This window comes from Sinocyclocheilus anshuiensis, unplaced genomic scaffold, assembly GCF_001515605.1.
Source record: "Sinocyclocheilus anshuiensis isolate Anshui unplaced genomic scaffold, SAMN03320099.WGS_v1.1 scaffold365, whole genome shotgun sequence".
Taxonomy (NCBI): Eukaryota; Metazoa; Chordata; class Actinopteri; order Cypriniformes; family Cyprinidae; genus Sinocyclocheilus; species Sinocyclocheilus anshuiensis.
Genome location: NW_015539834.1, coordinates 102,956 through 119,624, shown reverse-complemented (window position 1 = coordinate 119,624; position 16,669 = coordinate 102,956). Strand labels below are relative to the sequence as shown.

Genomic DNA, 16,669 nt, shown 5'->3' with positions numbered 1-16,669 from the left:
ATAAAACCGTACTCAAAGGAATTCGCACATGTGACTGGGGCTAGTGCCATCTAGTGGTCGCTGATTTTCTGTGTCTCAGCTGCGCGTGGATCGCGAGCTGTGTGTGTGTGTGGATTGGGCAAGGCTAAAAGGGCAGAACGAAAGTCTCAATTTAAACGAATCAAATAGAATCGACTCACAAGAGACGTGAATTAATGCACGCGTGTCACCTGATCCACAAATGCACATTTTAATCGACAAATCGCTGCACAATCATTTAATCCTGAATTCCACAGACTCAAATTGAAAGGCATTTGTTTTTGGTTAGTAAGATACATGTATAACATTTATGCAGTACATGGATAATTGTGCGTGCATCTATTAATCATTTTGAGTCTAATATCATCCCATACACATGATCCTTCAAATATCATTCTAATATGGTGATTTATTATTATCACAGATGAAAACAATTGCGCTGCTTAATATTTTTGTGAAAGCATGATAGATTTTTTTCATGGTTTATTATGTTCAAAATAGTGCTTGAAAAATTGAAGGGGGTCTGAATACTTTCCGTACCCACTGTATATACATAATAAAATAACCCAGTACACACACATATATTATGTAAACAAAAACTTTTATTTTTAAAGCCTTTACTGTCAGTTTTGATAAATATAATGCATTCTGGCAGAATAAAAGTGTTCATTAAATCATTTCTTTCAAACTTTTGAATGGTAGCGTAATTTTAGGTGGTACAGTTTAGATACAGACTGTTGAAAAATAAAGCTACTAAAAAATGTGCTTTGGATTTTACAGTTGCATACAGTATCTGTAATATTGTTAAAGACGTGCATGAGTATGAATGAGTTGATTCAATTACTGTCCAATATTACTAAAAAGCATCTACATAAATTACATGAGAAATATTCTGAATATTTCAGCAGCTTCATCTTTTTTTTAGAATAAAGGCTTAACCAGAATGTGGACCTTAAACAGAAAATTGTGTGCATGTAATTGGGGCCAGGGACTGAAATGTCACTGCATTTTGTGGCTGCTGAAACAGGTGGTTAGTGACTAAGACATGTTTTTGCATTGAAGTACCATGCAAAAAAGTGACGCTCACCCAAACCATTTAGCAAATTGGTTTGTCTTTCATGTGAGTTGTATGAGTCATTCAAAATCAAGACAGGAGTGCAAGATAGAGTGATAGGCAGAAGGTGGTAAGAGGCAAGAAAGGTGTAAACAGACTTCTGAACCAAATTTAACTGAATAGAGCCTTACAGTACCGCTATTCTGTGCCATGGAGGAAATACTCACTTGAGTGTAAAAGCACATCTCTCACAAGCTCAATGCACATGTGCTGGTCTTTCAATAACATGGTTACGGTTTGCATTTCTGCTAGCATGAGGTCACTGTTTTCTCCCATAAAAAAATGATTCCCTGAAGAGTAATTTCCTCCTCTTCTTCCAAAAGGAACAAATAATTGTGCTATTCATGTGGCTCTGAAAGGTGTGATTTCCCTGGCTTGGACACTGACTGTTATCTAAAGATAAGGCAGTTACTCAATGATTGTTTCCTTTGGCAAGCCTCTAATCCCTCCATTAATAAGTCCTGACTGATAATCTTTTTGTTAATTAATCAGTATGAACACATTCTATACACTCTGACAATACTGTGGTACGCCTTTCTTAGTTTACTGTATGCTGAAGGAAAATACAAATTAATTAAATAACATTAAATGTTACCTGTTTCTGATGCAGAAAAGCTAGTTCATGGATTAATGAATGAAAAGCGCTGTACAAATAAACTTGACTTGACTTGACTTGACTTAAACCTCATTGGTTCTTGCATGCCATGTGACTTAATTATGATATTACCATGCAGGAACCACTGAGGTTTGTTGCCATATTTGATTAGGGCTCTGTATGCATGAGTTGATGAATGTTTTGATTTGATTTGAGAGTGAGTAATTAAGCAGCACAACTGTGTTCAGCGTTCATAATAATAAGAAATATTACCTGAGTACCAAATCAATCAGCATATTAGAATGATTTCTGAATGAACATGTGACACTAAAGCTTAAGTAATTTGCTGCTGAGAATTTAGCTTTGCATCACAGATATAATTTACTACATTAAAACTACATAAAAAAAATTAACTCACCCCAAACTTTTCAATAATAGTGTGAATTTGGCCATGTTCAACAAACAAAGTGATTAACGTCAGAAGACTAGGACTAAACCACTTGCAGTTATATGAATTACTTCATACATACTACCTATATGTCCTTTTTAGAGCTTACAACTTTTGGACCCCAAGTTTCTCAAATATCATCTTTTGTGTTTTGCAAATGGAAGAAAAAAAAAAAAGGGTTTGGAGAGTAAGCAACTAAAGACTGAATTTAACTTTTTGACTGAACTATCCCTTTAATGTGATTTAGTAAGATGTAATCGGCTAATACTCTATGTTCCATTGAGGGAATCCATCAAAACGTAGTCTGATAGAATAATGGCTGTTTGGATGTGAGCAGAAGTAGAAAGGGGATGTATAATGACTTGGTGGTGTGCCAGAGGGGGGCACAGGTGGAGGAAAGGAGGTAAGGATGAGGAGAAGACTCAGTCAGAGGCTACAAACATCGACTCTCATGCTGGGTTATCGGCATTCTGTCAGGGGCCATTACACACCACATTGCTGGTGTGTGTTCACCTGCTGCCCCCAACAGGGAGCATGCTCAGTGGGGCCATGGGCTAAACACCATCCCCAAACCCCCACCTACTGCACCAAACTGCCTTTACCCTCCGCTGAACATCAGTTTCTGCATTTCCCAGTTCTATCAATCTCTCATTCCCTTGCCCTCCATGACAGAATATTTAGAAGCAGGAAAAAAAATATGCAACAAAAAGTATTTTTTTTTTGGACCTTTCTAACTTCTGTCAGTATTTGGGGTTGCCAAGTGCTTCTGTTAATATTTACCCTGTAGAAAACGTGAAATGGGAGATTTTTAATTTTCTAAAATGAAACACCTTGTCTCTTTTATTGATCAAATTTAACACAAAACTTATACTCAGTGTATAACAATGAGCAAACATATGATGTGTTTTATCTAGACAAAAAAATTCAATGTACACTTAAATATAAAATTCCCCCTCTGTCATGAAACACAAGGGCAGAAAATGCCTTCATCTCTCACTGTAACCCATTTGTTTGAGGATTAATAGGAGATGGACCTTTAGAATAATGATGGGCGCCACCTCCATTCTATTTGCTTATGTCTTAGTGTTTAATATTATCACAGAAGTTGAATGAGAAAATGCCAGGGCTGGCAAGAGAGAGGGACAGATAGTGGATGAGAGAATGATCAAGACACGCACACTCCTCTTGCGTAGGAATACACAGAATTCAACGATTGGTTGATGTTATAAAATATCATGTTAAATGGAGTACTATGGCAATTTAAGGGGCCTACACAATGAGAAAAATTGTAAGGGTTAAATATTACAAATGAAACAATGAAATATTGATACTTGAGGTCAATGATGTGATGCTACTAATTTATTCAAAAAAGAAAAAAGGGGAGAAAAAGACGTAACAGAGAGGACCACTGCAGACCCTCATGACTGTGTCAAGGACAATAAATCTCATAAAATGTTAAATAATTTGAACTTTTAATGAAGTCAAGGTTACTTGAGTTTGTTAAATGACATGTGGTATGACTTCCTAAAAACTAAATAATATTTATTGATTCATGATTAATGACTTTTTTATTCATACTATTCTTGATTAATAATTAATGAAATTATTACACTGTATTTAATTTGACATATTTGTAAGAAAAATACAATATACCTTCAAAAATAAATTATTTTAATAATAATAATAACTAGGATGTGTATGCTTACGGGTTTAAGGAAATACTTTATCAATTTTTACTACAAAGCACAAACCTTTCTTGAAAATGATATAAAAGTTTTTCAAAACCATGAAAGCAACAAGAATATAAAAATATTTTAAACTAGATTTTTTTCCTTCTATCATATATACACTCTTTTCAATTACACCGCAATATATTAGAAGTTGTAAATAAAACAATGATTATTGGAGTACGTTTACAAGAAAATGCTATTTCAGCCTTTCCACTTCCAAATTTCATGTTTAATGTGTTACGTGCCATTACTTTGTATTTATTTCTGAAATTTACTAGCAGCTTTTGAGTGAAAATTGTTACTACACCAAATAATTTTTCAGTGTACTTCTCCTTTTCAGTGCATAGAAATGCAAATGCATAACAGTAAAGCTGAAATCATGAATTTTGCAGATTTAACACCATTGTTACGGCACCTTAGTTCCCATTTTGACATTTTTTACAATACTTGGAACCATAGTAGAGTGTGTGTGTGTGCATGGCGATGTGGAGTGCAGACATACCACAGATATCTGTCACATTCTATGGTATGAGGCATTAAGTGAATAAGCGTGAAAATAAATAAATAAAATATACCTGCAAAGGACAGTCGGCTACTGCAGAGCGGGAGAAAGCCAAAAAAAAACAAAAAAAAAAAACACAACAGAGGCAAAAACAAGCTCAAGGCCACCTAGAGAGGAGCTAGCAAACACACAAATACAAACACACACTCTTACACGCAGAAAGTATACATTTGCCTCTGCATAAAATGGGTCATGTTGTTTTCAGCTCTAATTAAAAAGTAAATGGGAAAAACACAACAGGCAAGTCTGAAGAAAGAAACTGTGATGATGGAGATCTGTATGAAGAGAGAAAACATGCCATTGATAATAATTAAAAAGAAAGATCAAGAAACTTCCACTATTGGAAGTCCGCATTGACACGAAGAGCATCTGAATATGCTACGCTCTGAGAAAATTGCTTTTTGCCTTGACGTATGTAGCCTGTAATGTATGATGCTTCTCTCGCTGCATGACGGAGGTGAGCGTATGTGTGTGTGCATAAAAGTAGGTCAGGTTTTGGAAACTGACACATCTCCGTGCTAACAGATAAGAGTAAATCTGAAGTGCTAAGAGCGGCCCTAGAAGAAAAAAGCCAGCTAGAGGAAGGGGGGAGAGGTAGCGTATGGGTTATAAGAGATGTTCATCGAGGGTTCAACACGCAGAGGGAAGCATAAGTGACAGTTAGCTGTTCTTTTTTTTACCTATCATTACACAAAAAAAAATCACTAAACATTGTCTTTGAACACATCCTCTCATGGTCTTTTGGCGCGGCTGTAATTGCCAGTTGTTATGTTGTTCTTGCCTTTAGTAAAGGTGTCATTTATTTATATTTAAACACTGGCGGGGAGCGTAATGAACATCTACACAGGTTCGCACCTAAAAATCAATGTCCTGGCTCTCTCGTGCGCTTCCTCTTTGTGATTCACTGGTTTGGCCTCCCTATCATTTACTCGGCATGAAGAGAGTCAATCCTTCCCATCAACTGACAACAAACTCTAGGCAAATGACAGATGATTTGAATGAGGGTCTGAAGGTTAACTTCTGTCCAAACACCAGCATGCCAAATTATCTGCTCCACAGACAAAACACCCAGCTATGAGCGCGATGCTTCCTGTCTACATGTATTCACCCACACACACACACACACACACACACACAGATAATGCAAAGGGAGACTGAGGATTAAAGCAGTGCGGTCCAGCACAGAGGGGAACTAGAGGAATGATGAGGACTGGAAAGTGCCAGCCTGCTGTAAGAGATGCCGCTCAGCAGGGGTCGCTGTTATGCAGGGAGGACAGTACAGTAGAGTACAGTACACCCAGACACCCAAACACAATAATCTTGATGACACGGACAAGAGGCCAAAAGGATATAATGGGCACTTTTCTTGTTTTGTGGAGAGTAAACTTTCTTGAGACACACTTTTCACACTCTCACTAGTTTAATTTGGACAATGTTTAATTTCAAATATGTTAAACTGTGTATATAAATGCATGACAGGAGAATTCTATCATTTGCAGTATATCATTTCAAAGTCTGGTGTTAGCAAGAGTTCTGTTTATTTTAATTTAGGGATGCACCGAATTGATCACAAGTGACAGTAAAGAGATTTATAACATCACAAAAATGTTAAATATTCAAATGCTGTTTATTATTGAATGTTTTCTATTCATCAACAAAAATATCAAAAATGTCAAAATTGATATTATAAATTGTAATAATATTTCATAATGTTACTGTTTCACTGTATTTTTGATCAAATAAATGCAGTATTGATGATAATAAGAAACTGCTTTTCAAAACCATCATTTCAAAAACATCCATGTAAGTGTTTAATGTCTGATAAAGACATGTCTGATTTTTTTTTCGTGAGCCCTATTTTCTTTATGTATATTTGATATAATATTTCCTTTACACATACACATCCCAATTCATCATACGTATGATCCTCTCTGACACTGATTTCTATTTGGTAACCAAGAACACTAACTTTTGACAAGAGTTGATACATTTGGTTGAGATGGAAATGATGCAAAGCTTTGGACTGAACTGATATAAATACTTGTAAACAATAAATAAGGAATTGCTGAAATTCTTATTTTGATTATGATTATTATACTAGTTTAAATTATCATGCATTTTAATATGTAATAACCCTTTTGTTATTAATTTTCACATTTTAAGATTGAAAGCCTTGGACAAGGGCAAAACAAAATAAATATATTATATTATATTATATTATATTATATTATATTATATTATATTATATTATATTATATTATATTATATTATATTATATTATATTATATTATATTATATTATATTATATTATATTATATTATATTATATTATATTATATTATATTATATTATATTATATTATATTATATTATATTATATTATATTATATTATCCTGGTGAATAACAGCACACATCAAAGGAGAATGGTAAATAGCCACAGTGCGATCCAAAGTGAAAATGCTACTATACTATTTAATAAAATGATTTCATAACAAATTACATTACTAGCATAGCAGTTTAAGTGAAAAGCTTGAATCCTAGATCTCCAGTGTGGCCTCAAACTGTGAAAGCTCACTTTAAACTTTAGACCGGGCGTGACTGACAGGACTAAATGAACAAGCTCCTCCCAACCTCATTTAAACTCGACATAACAATAGCAATTCTTTGGCTCCTCAGAGTATGTATTTGGCTACAACAAACAGTATGTAATAATGTAACTGATTACAAGTCTCACTGTGTTCCATACTGAAATTGCTGACAAACAAAACACACAATATAGATGCAGATTGATTGGCAGAGCAACGTTCTCTCTCTCAGAAAGAGATGGAGAAGTATTGATCTGAGCTGTAATTTACTGCGCCGGCAGTGCTCGCTCTAAGACCGCGGAGCAGAAGAGTGTCAGTGCTTTATTATTAACGGCCGGCGCAGGGCTCGGCCCGCCTGATATACAGAGAGCCCACTCTGACAAATGAAACCAGCAGTACTGTTGTCAGCAGTTTGGGTCCTCTACAAAACATCCATGCTTAGCCAGTGCAGACACTGACCTCAAGTTCCCTCCGAGGAGCCCAGATGGAGCAGAGCTTCCTTCTCACAGAGCAAAGATACGAACAAGGGAACCTACAGCAGAATATGAAGCCTATGAAAGTGCAGATGGGGAAACTGAAAGAGTATACACTATCATTCAAAGTTTAAAATAAAATGAGATACGTGAGGTGAAATATTGCTTGCGATATTAACACAATTAACAAAATTAGACAATTAAATAATATTACTATATATTACTGAAGAATAGCATTACTGTTCAAATGTTTGGAGGCAGTTAATTTTTTTTGTAATAATTTTGTAAGAACTTTCATATGCTGACCAAGGCTGCCTTTATTACATCGAAAAAAACTGTAAAAACAGAAATATTACAAATCAAATAACTATTCTCTATTTTAATGCGTTTTAAAATGCAATTTAGTAATTTTGGTAACACTTTAGAATAATGGTCCGTTGTTAACAAGTAACTATGCAGGGAGAAGTGCTCACTAACACAGATTTAGACAGATTTGTGAACAATATTTGAGAGAAATAGGCCTTTTGTGTACATAGAAAAAGTCTTAGATCTTTGAGTTCAGCTCATGGAAAACGGAGGCAAAAACAAAAGTGTTGCGTTTATAATTTTGTTCAGTGTAGTTCACAATTATGATCTTTGCTTCGTGTCAGTTCAGTATCAATGTATCCCACTCCAAAAGACCTACTGGTAAAATATCACTAGTGCTTCACACAAATGTATGACTACAGTATGTCAGATATAAAATATGTTAAATAACTTGTGAGTAATTACTGAGGGGTTAACGTGTTTTTCACTTTAAAATAATGGTCGAGATCACTAGTAGTTCCTTAGTAGCACTTTAGCTTTAAAGTGAAAAATACATTAGCCTCTCACTAATTACTCAAGCGTTACCTTGTCAGCCTGCAGGAACTACTAGTGATCTGGACCATTATTTTAAAGTGAAAACACCTTAACCACTCAGTAATTACTAAGTAATTTAATAAGTTATTTAACATATTTTATATCTGACACAAACATTTGTGTGAGGCACTAGTGATATTTTACCAGACACTGTAATCTGGAATATGCGGTTTTGTGCTTAACACAATATAAATGCAGTCGATGCCTTCATTAAGGATGTGAATTGTTTTTGTCAAGAGAACATCATTATTTATATTCAAGAAAAGTCCTCCCCAGCCTACTGTCACTAAAGGTATAGGTCTTTTGGAATCGGAGACATACTGAACTGACACAAACCACAGCTCATAATTGTGAACTAATTCAATCACCTCCTAAGTATTAACATTTTTAAATGAATTATTTTTATTATTATTTTATGTTTTTGTTTGAAATAAACAGAGAACATCCATCCTTTGGTAAGAGTAGTAGTCACAATTTCAACCTGTAGCCGACTTATTTGGGGGATATCATATTCATAAATTAGTTTCCTAAATTTTTAATTCCTAAATTAATGTCCTAAATTTGCTATTACTTACTGCTTAGTTAATCTCGCTTCTAGTATTAAATTAGTATTAAGTTAAGTGTTAATGTAGTACTACCTATTACTTCCTGCATAGTTACTTGTTAACAACGGACCATTATTCTAAAGTGTTACCGTAATTTTTACTGAATTTTTAGCAGCAATTAATCCAGTACAGACCAAAAATAATGGCTGATTCGTTGTTTATTCATTTGTTCGTTCGTTCATTCATAAATAAATAAATAAATAAATATTCTCTGAAGAATAGAAAAATTATTTCATATATAGTTGAAATAACATTTATTTGAAATAGATATTTTTTGGTAAAAAAATCTTGCTGTAAAAACTCTTATCACTGTGTGTGTCTGTGTGTGTGTGTTCTTGTTTATGCAACATTGTGGGGACCAAATGTCCCCACAAGGATAGCAAAACCTGAAATTTTTGACATTGTGGTAACCAGCCTGCGGCATAAATACATAAATAAATACATAAAGTAACACACACACATAGGCACTTGTGATTGACTTTACAAAGTGTTTGGTGATTACATAATGACATGGATACTTTAGATTTACAAGGGCATGATATGCAAACTTTTACAAGGTGAACAGTTTAGTATTACCAGTAAAAAGGAGGTGTTATATCAGACAGGACATGGGTGGGTTATAGGAGTTGGGGGTCTACAGAGCTGCACCCCACAGGGACAGGGGAGAAAGTTGGGGTAGAAGTGAAACCTGATTCATAGACATCCTTTCAGCATCCTTTCAAATTGGTAATTTAACCTTTACACTTTCAAACGTTCAGCAACTAGAGACCAACTGCGGAGGCCCACAGCAACATCAACAACTAACCAGTTTTAGATCTCACAAATGCAGTGCCAAAAAATGCAATTGATCACTTGTCACAAGGTTTGAGTATGAGTATCATTAACAAGAGAGATCAGCTAAATTAGAGTAAGGGAATTCTGTCTCAACACTGACAAGGTGAGAAGGTGTCAGCAAAAAGTCCACAAATAGACTTTTGAACTCTCAGTTCATTGAAAGTTAGGCCTACATAACATTAAATCCACCGCAAATTATGTGAAACAGGCACAGACATTACATTTAAACACATCCTCTTTCTAAGCAGGGTTTGTATTCATGTACCTAAACAGACAGGAAGTTCCTAAGTGTCCCAAGTGTTCCCAAACACTTCTCCAGTTTCCTGCTGGTGCACTATTAGAAACCTTCAATACATCCGGTACTGAATAATCCATCCATCCACACCATATTACACAAGAGTGTAACATGACAAGGCCGATGTGTTCATTTTCTAGAAGGGTTGTACGCAAGAGCACCACCTACATTAAAGCACATATAGAAAAACACTGTTGCACACATACATAAACATGGGGGAAAAAACTGATTTATAATTTGAAGCACAACACAACAGGATGTACTGTCTGACCACACTTGCACTGTTAGCAGTGTGTTATCTTCATGAGATTCACTACATATAGAATATAAACAGGCTATGCATGAAAACATTCGTTCATTTGTGGTGATGCTCCAAAGATTGACAGGTCAGCATTGATTATGGTTATGTTACATAAACCAGATATATCTTTCATTATGTAATACCAAACTTCTTATGTAGAGCATGACACCAACCACACCAATGTCATAGGTTCACTTCCCAGGGAAAAAAAATAGCAAAGTGCAAAATATACACAGTACACACACATATATTATGTAAACAAAAACGTTTTTTTGCATGCAATTAATCACGATTAATCATTTGACAGCACTAAAAAAGGGTAATATTTAATGAAAAAATATAAATATTATTTCTAGCAAATATATATATATATATAAAAAAAATAAAAATAAAAACAGGATTATTTTATAGTGAAGCCAATAAAATTGGCTAGGGCAAATAAAAATAGAAACTACATGCCTCACTAAAACAGCAAAGAAAAAAAAAAAACGTTATTGTGAGCCCTGTGTGACATCCACACTAACTCGCAATGCAAACATAATGTAGACAGCTACTTCTTAATGTACAGTGAACACTTTTTTTTTTAAGAGAATGACCTTTAAATGTCATCATGACTCCCTGATAGTGTCAATTCGGCTTCCTTTTTGATTTCTTCTTAAAGTGCCCCATTATGGAAATCGACCAATCGGACCAATCACCGCAGATTAGCATCACGCAAAGGAGGGGTTTGGAAAAATGAATCGCTGAGCGAATCGTTTGGGAGTCGTTGAGCAAATAAGGTAAAAATAAATGCATATTATAAGACAATGAAAGTGTTTTTTGACCTTGCATGCATGTCAACCTGTTGTTGGGGACTCCCAAAACCAAAATATGAACCTTTCATTACCCATAATAGGGGCACTTTAAGCTAAAGAAACAGCCAGAATATCATGCTTTCCCAAACAATGCCGGATTGCTGACCTAATTAATTCTGCAAACTCAAGTTTACTTTTTAGTTTACTATCATTCAATATTCTTCTTTTGAGAAGACCCTCAAAAAGATACATAAGAGAGGTAACTAAAGGGCCAGAAATAATGCACAGCTCATGAGGCCCTCATCTATTTTTTAATGGTCAGCATCTGCTGTACAGTATATGTAAAGTAGTGGTCGACCGATATATCGCCAAGGCCGATATATCGGCTGATATTTGGCATTTTTCAAATATCGGCATCGGCCGATAAGTTTTTCTGTTTGGCCGATGCGTTCGTGGCGGGACTTTTATTTTGACGGCTCTGAGAACGGCTGCGGCAGCGCCTGAACACACAGTGCTCACATTCTCCCTCTTGTTCGCTGTCGTCGTTAACAGTTCTGCCCATGGACAGAAGTCTGTCTAATAATCAGATAGAACTGTTAAACAAAGGAATTCAAATGTATACAAAAATGTATTATAATGATTGCTTTTATATTGTTAGTAATAGAAAGGCAAACATTATAATACTTTCTCGTTTGCCATCAGCATTCAGCAAATACGCATTTACATCATTTAAACAAATCTTTGAATGACTAATGAACATCTAATTTCAAAAACCTTGCAAACTTAGTCGAATCCAGCTGTGAGATCTTATGAAGTGTGCATTTGTATCCTACGCGATCGCATGTACTCTGCATGACGGTCGGTCCATGCGAACTGAATAAGGACAGGAGGAGAGTTCAGCTTCACTGAGATGTGCGATCGACAAACTTTAAACTCGTGATTTCAAATTATGCTGTGCTTCATGCTTTTGCCCACTGCCATATTCATGTCGTTTTCACTGTGTGCTGTATAAATGTCCCTGGTCAGCGCGGAGGGAATGTCACTATGTGTGCAGCCATCAGCCAACGAGGGGTACTCCACCGTCATGCCATTCTAGGACCCTATAACACTATGCTCCTCCTTGCTTTCCTTGACGGTCTAAGAGAGCATATGTTCCAGCTGGACCTCAGGGAACCAGCACAGCCAGAGCAGCCTCGTTACATTGTTGTTTGGGATAATGTCAGCTTCCATCGCGCTGCTCTGGTTCGTGACTGGTTTACCAATAACCAGAGGTTTTCTAACATCTTTCTGCCTGCATACTCTCACTTTCTAAACCCTTTCTAAACCCGATAGAGGAGTTTTTTTCGGCATGGCGGTGGAAAGTGTATGACCGAGAACCTTATATCCATGCTCACCTCCTCCAGGCCATGGAAGAAGTCTGCCTAGACATATCAGTAGATGCATGCCAGGGGTGGATCAGGCATGCAAGAGGATTTTACCCTCGCTGCCTGGCTAGGGCCAATATAGCCTGTGATGTGGATGAGATTCTCTGGCCTGACCCAGAACAAAGACGGGATGCTGAGGCGGAATAATTTTTTTTTTTTTTACAGTTGTGCTGTGTAGTACATGAATGAATAAAAATGTGCCAATGTTTACATTGGTTGTGTCTTTTGTGTTCATGTGAAAAGGTTTTTGAGGGGGAGAACCACAAACAACATAACTTACCAATTTTGGATATATTGCTTTGAATTTATTGCATCAGTGTGTAATACTATGTTGTAGTGTGTGTGTTTTTGAAAGCTTGTGTGTGTGTGATGTCTGAGGGAAAAGTTTCTTCTTCTGTTAATACTGAACTTGAAGGTTGGAGGGGAAGGTTGTTGTCCCGTAGACAGAACCTCTTAAACTACACTGACCCTGCTGTCAATCAATGTAATGGATTGTCACTCTTCAAATTCACAAGCAAATAAAGAAGAAGGTCACAAGCATTGGATGTCATTGTCAGGAACTAGACCCATGTGCTTCCAATGCTCAAAGTGAGCCATGGCAGGTCCAAAAGCATCTATGTTTCTAGAATGCAGCAAATCATATAACTGAGAGTCAGCAGGAGCTGTATATCTTTAGCTACTTACCCTGCATCTGTTTCTTATATTAGAGCTTTTTGTTCCAGACAAAATCTCCCAGATTCTCAATGAGGGGCAACAAAGCTATAAGAGTTCAGCACTATTTGGAATGCTGAGAGCTGATTCGGCTGTTTGCTGGTGGCTAACACTGACGAGAAGTTACTCTCCAGGAACAGATTAAACTCTGTGTGTGTATGTGTGTGTGCGCGGGCAGGGCAGAGGAACTCCACTTGTGGGAAAACAACTGAAACACTGGCTGCTCTGTTTTCACTTCCTGCTATGTATTCTGTCATCAGAGCAGGCTTTGTTCCTCATTTATCGATCATGTGATTGTCTCTAAACAAACAAACACTGAATATTATAGGTAAAAATCATTAACACATCATTTATAAGGACAAGAGGGCATTTACTAAGAACACAAGTACTGTAGATATACTGTATGGATAACTGTTTAAAATTGTTTACAACTTTCAGAAAGAAAATGCAATGATAATATGATAACACAGTATGTGCTAAAACTATTATATAGATATATCATATTAGAGTGATGAAGGATCATGTGACACTGAAGACTGGAGTAATGACTGCTGAAAATTCAGCTTAGCTATCACAGGAATAAAATTAAATGTTGAAATGTATTAAAAAAAGAAACCAGATATTTTAAATTGTAATAATATTTCACAATATCACTAGTTTTACTGTGTATTGATCAAATAAATGTAAGAGACTCAAATTTTGAATGGTAGTGTATACAAAAAAAGCAAAAAACAAAATGATGATTAACCAAAGGATTCTGAGCATCAGTAAAACTTGTGATCACTTGCATGTGATTGTGAGTGTGTACGAGTTTTCTCAACACTCTTGCTGGAGAGTGAAAGCATATGATTTATTTTGCAGTGAATGTTGTGCAAGTATGTCAGGGGTGTCCAAACTCGGTCCTGGAGGGCTACTATCCTGCAAAGTTTAGTTCCAACTTGTCTCAACACAGCTGCCTGGAAGTTTCTAGTATGACTGGTCCATGATTAGTTGGTTCATATGTGTTTATTTGGGGTTGGAGCTAAACTCTGCAGATCAATGGCCCTCCAGGAGCAGGGTTGGACACCCCTGAAGTATGTATTTGACTGAATTTGTGTCCTGCATACAGCACTGACGTTAACTTACTGTACAACCACTGCAAGGGACACCTAGATACCCTGCTATCACCATCCATACAAGTTAACCACGTGCTGGGGTTGTTCTTCATATCCGATGAACATGACAGAGGTCAGACAAGGCCACCTTAGGTTCAAAGGCCCTTTTATTTAACCCAAATTCAGAGTTGTATGTACAACTTTTCAGCAAACTTTTTTAGTATGACAGCATTTACAATACTGTTCAAAAGTTTAGGGACTTTTAAATGTTTTTGAAAAAGGTCCCTTAAGCTCATCAAGGCTGCATTTATTTGAATACAAATGCTGTAAATCCAGTAATATTGTGAAATATTACAATTTAAAATAGCTTTTTTCTATTTTAATATATTTTCAGATGTATTTTTTTCTGTAATGGCAAAACTGAATGATTAGGGAAAAAAATCTTAATATGTTATAAGCATTTGTGCTGCTTAATATTTTTGTTGTTTTTGTTTTTAATGAAAATGTTCAAACATTTTTTCATCACTTTTGATTATTTGAATGCATCTTTGATGAATAAAAGTATTCATTTTTATTCATTTCGAATATTGATTATGTTTAAAGCACATGCTAAAAGTGATATTCCATGTATAAAACCAAAAAGGCCCTGAAATGTTGGTAATGGACCAAGCCAAATTAGCAATAATTTCAAAAGGGGACCGAATAAAGAGTTTGTGAGGTCAGCAAGCCCCTTAATGATGTCCTAGAAGAGGTTATTTTGAGCAGGTGTTGACGAGGTCCCATGTTGATATGTGAGTCACAGAAGAAAACGGCCTCCACCAAAAGCAGAGAGCAAGAGAGACGGGTGGGGGAGCGCAACGTCAAACATATGAAAGCTGAATATTTGACAGCTGAAACCATCATTGACCTTCTAGGGGGCTTTAGCCCCCTGTAGGGGTTGAGCAGTTGAGAATAATCCTCCCCCTGTCAATTGTCACTCAAGCTCAGCAATAACACAAGCTATCATCCAGCTTAGCCTTTCCCCAATTTAGAGAGAGAGGCACAGCGAGAGAAAGAGAAGGAGAGGAATATCAGAAAAGATGGAGAGAGTTGAAGAAATCGCTAAATGAACCAGCAGCCATGAAATTCCCCCTCCATTCGAAAAGCGAGATCAAACGTTCGCTGGCAGATTTGCTTAATTAAGTGTCCTTGAGCTGTGTTGATGTGAAAAGCATTCACTTTTACACCTTACTTCTAATATCAAAGACACAAACCAATCAGAGATGAGATCCTGAGGGGCTCAGCCAATCAGCACAAAGCGACGAGGACAACTGGACGGGAAGCGATTACAGACTCATAATGACGCTGACCCTCCGTGACAGCTCTCAATTACATCTAATGATCGCTGCGACAAGGGACACAAAGTAAAAGATCCCCTACAGCGCGAATGGAAGCAAATATATAAGCGCAGACCTCTCGATGAACCGCGGCCAGGAAATGGCCATTGCTTGTTGCTCTTAAGCCATCTATTATTTGCTTGATATTTGAGATTATTTATACATCAGATTAGTTTGCGAAGTCGGTTTTGCATTGTGTGGAGGGATATGGAAATGTCCTGACATGACATCTGGACAGATTGACAACGGTAAAGACAAAGTTGACAGCTTTGGCTTTTACTCTAATCTGGCTTTTATATTGTGCCGCTGTTCCCTTCAGAGATTTAAGTTCCAAGTGTGGCGATACAGATGGAAAGGAAAATAAACAGATTACGGCTAAAAGGGCAGGAAAAGCTTCTCATTAGAACGACAGAATCAGCTGAGTTGGAAAATATCAGTATCAAATGCATTGTGCTGTGAGAGAGGTCACCGCACTGTTGTGTTTTCGAACTGTGCATTGCTTTCAAGGGGAAAATAATTGTTTTAGAGCTCTTTAGTGTTCACGTTCGGCTGGATGTTTGATGACTGTGCTTGTCTGACATGAGAGGAGGCTGGTAATAGGAGACCTTAGATTATGAAGCTTAAAGAAATCATAATTACAATAAGGGGTGAAAATGGCATCACACAGTTCACATTTTCTTCACTTCAAACATCTCGCAATCCAAAGCATAGGCGCTTTATAATTAGATTAATAAGGCCTAATTTAAATGGGTTCTTCATCATGCCGTTATGGCAAAAAAAAATAATAAATACAAATGTAGCCAATAAAGTT

At 36.4% G+C, this 16,669-nt stretch overlaps 1 protein-coding gene across 1 annotated transcript in view; it reads right to left on the bottom strand.

The window, feature by feature from the left end:
- The window catches only part of LOC107684332 (lipoma-preferred partner homolog), a 177,129-nt gene that overhangs the window by 63,444 nt on the left and 97,016 nt on the right, over nt 1-16,669 (bottom strand). The gene's annotated exons all lie outside the window — the stretch shown is intronic.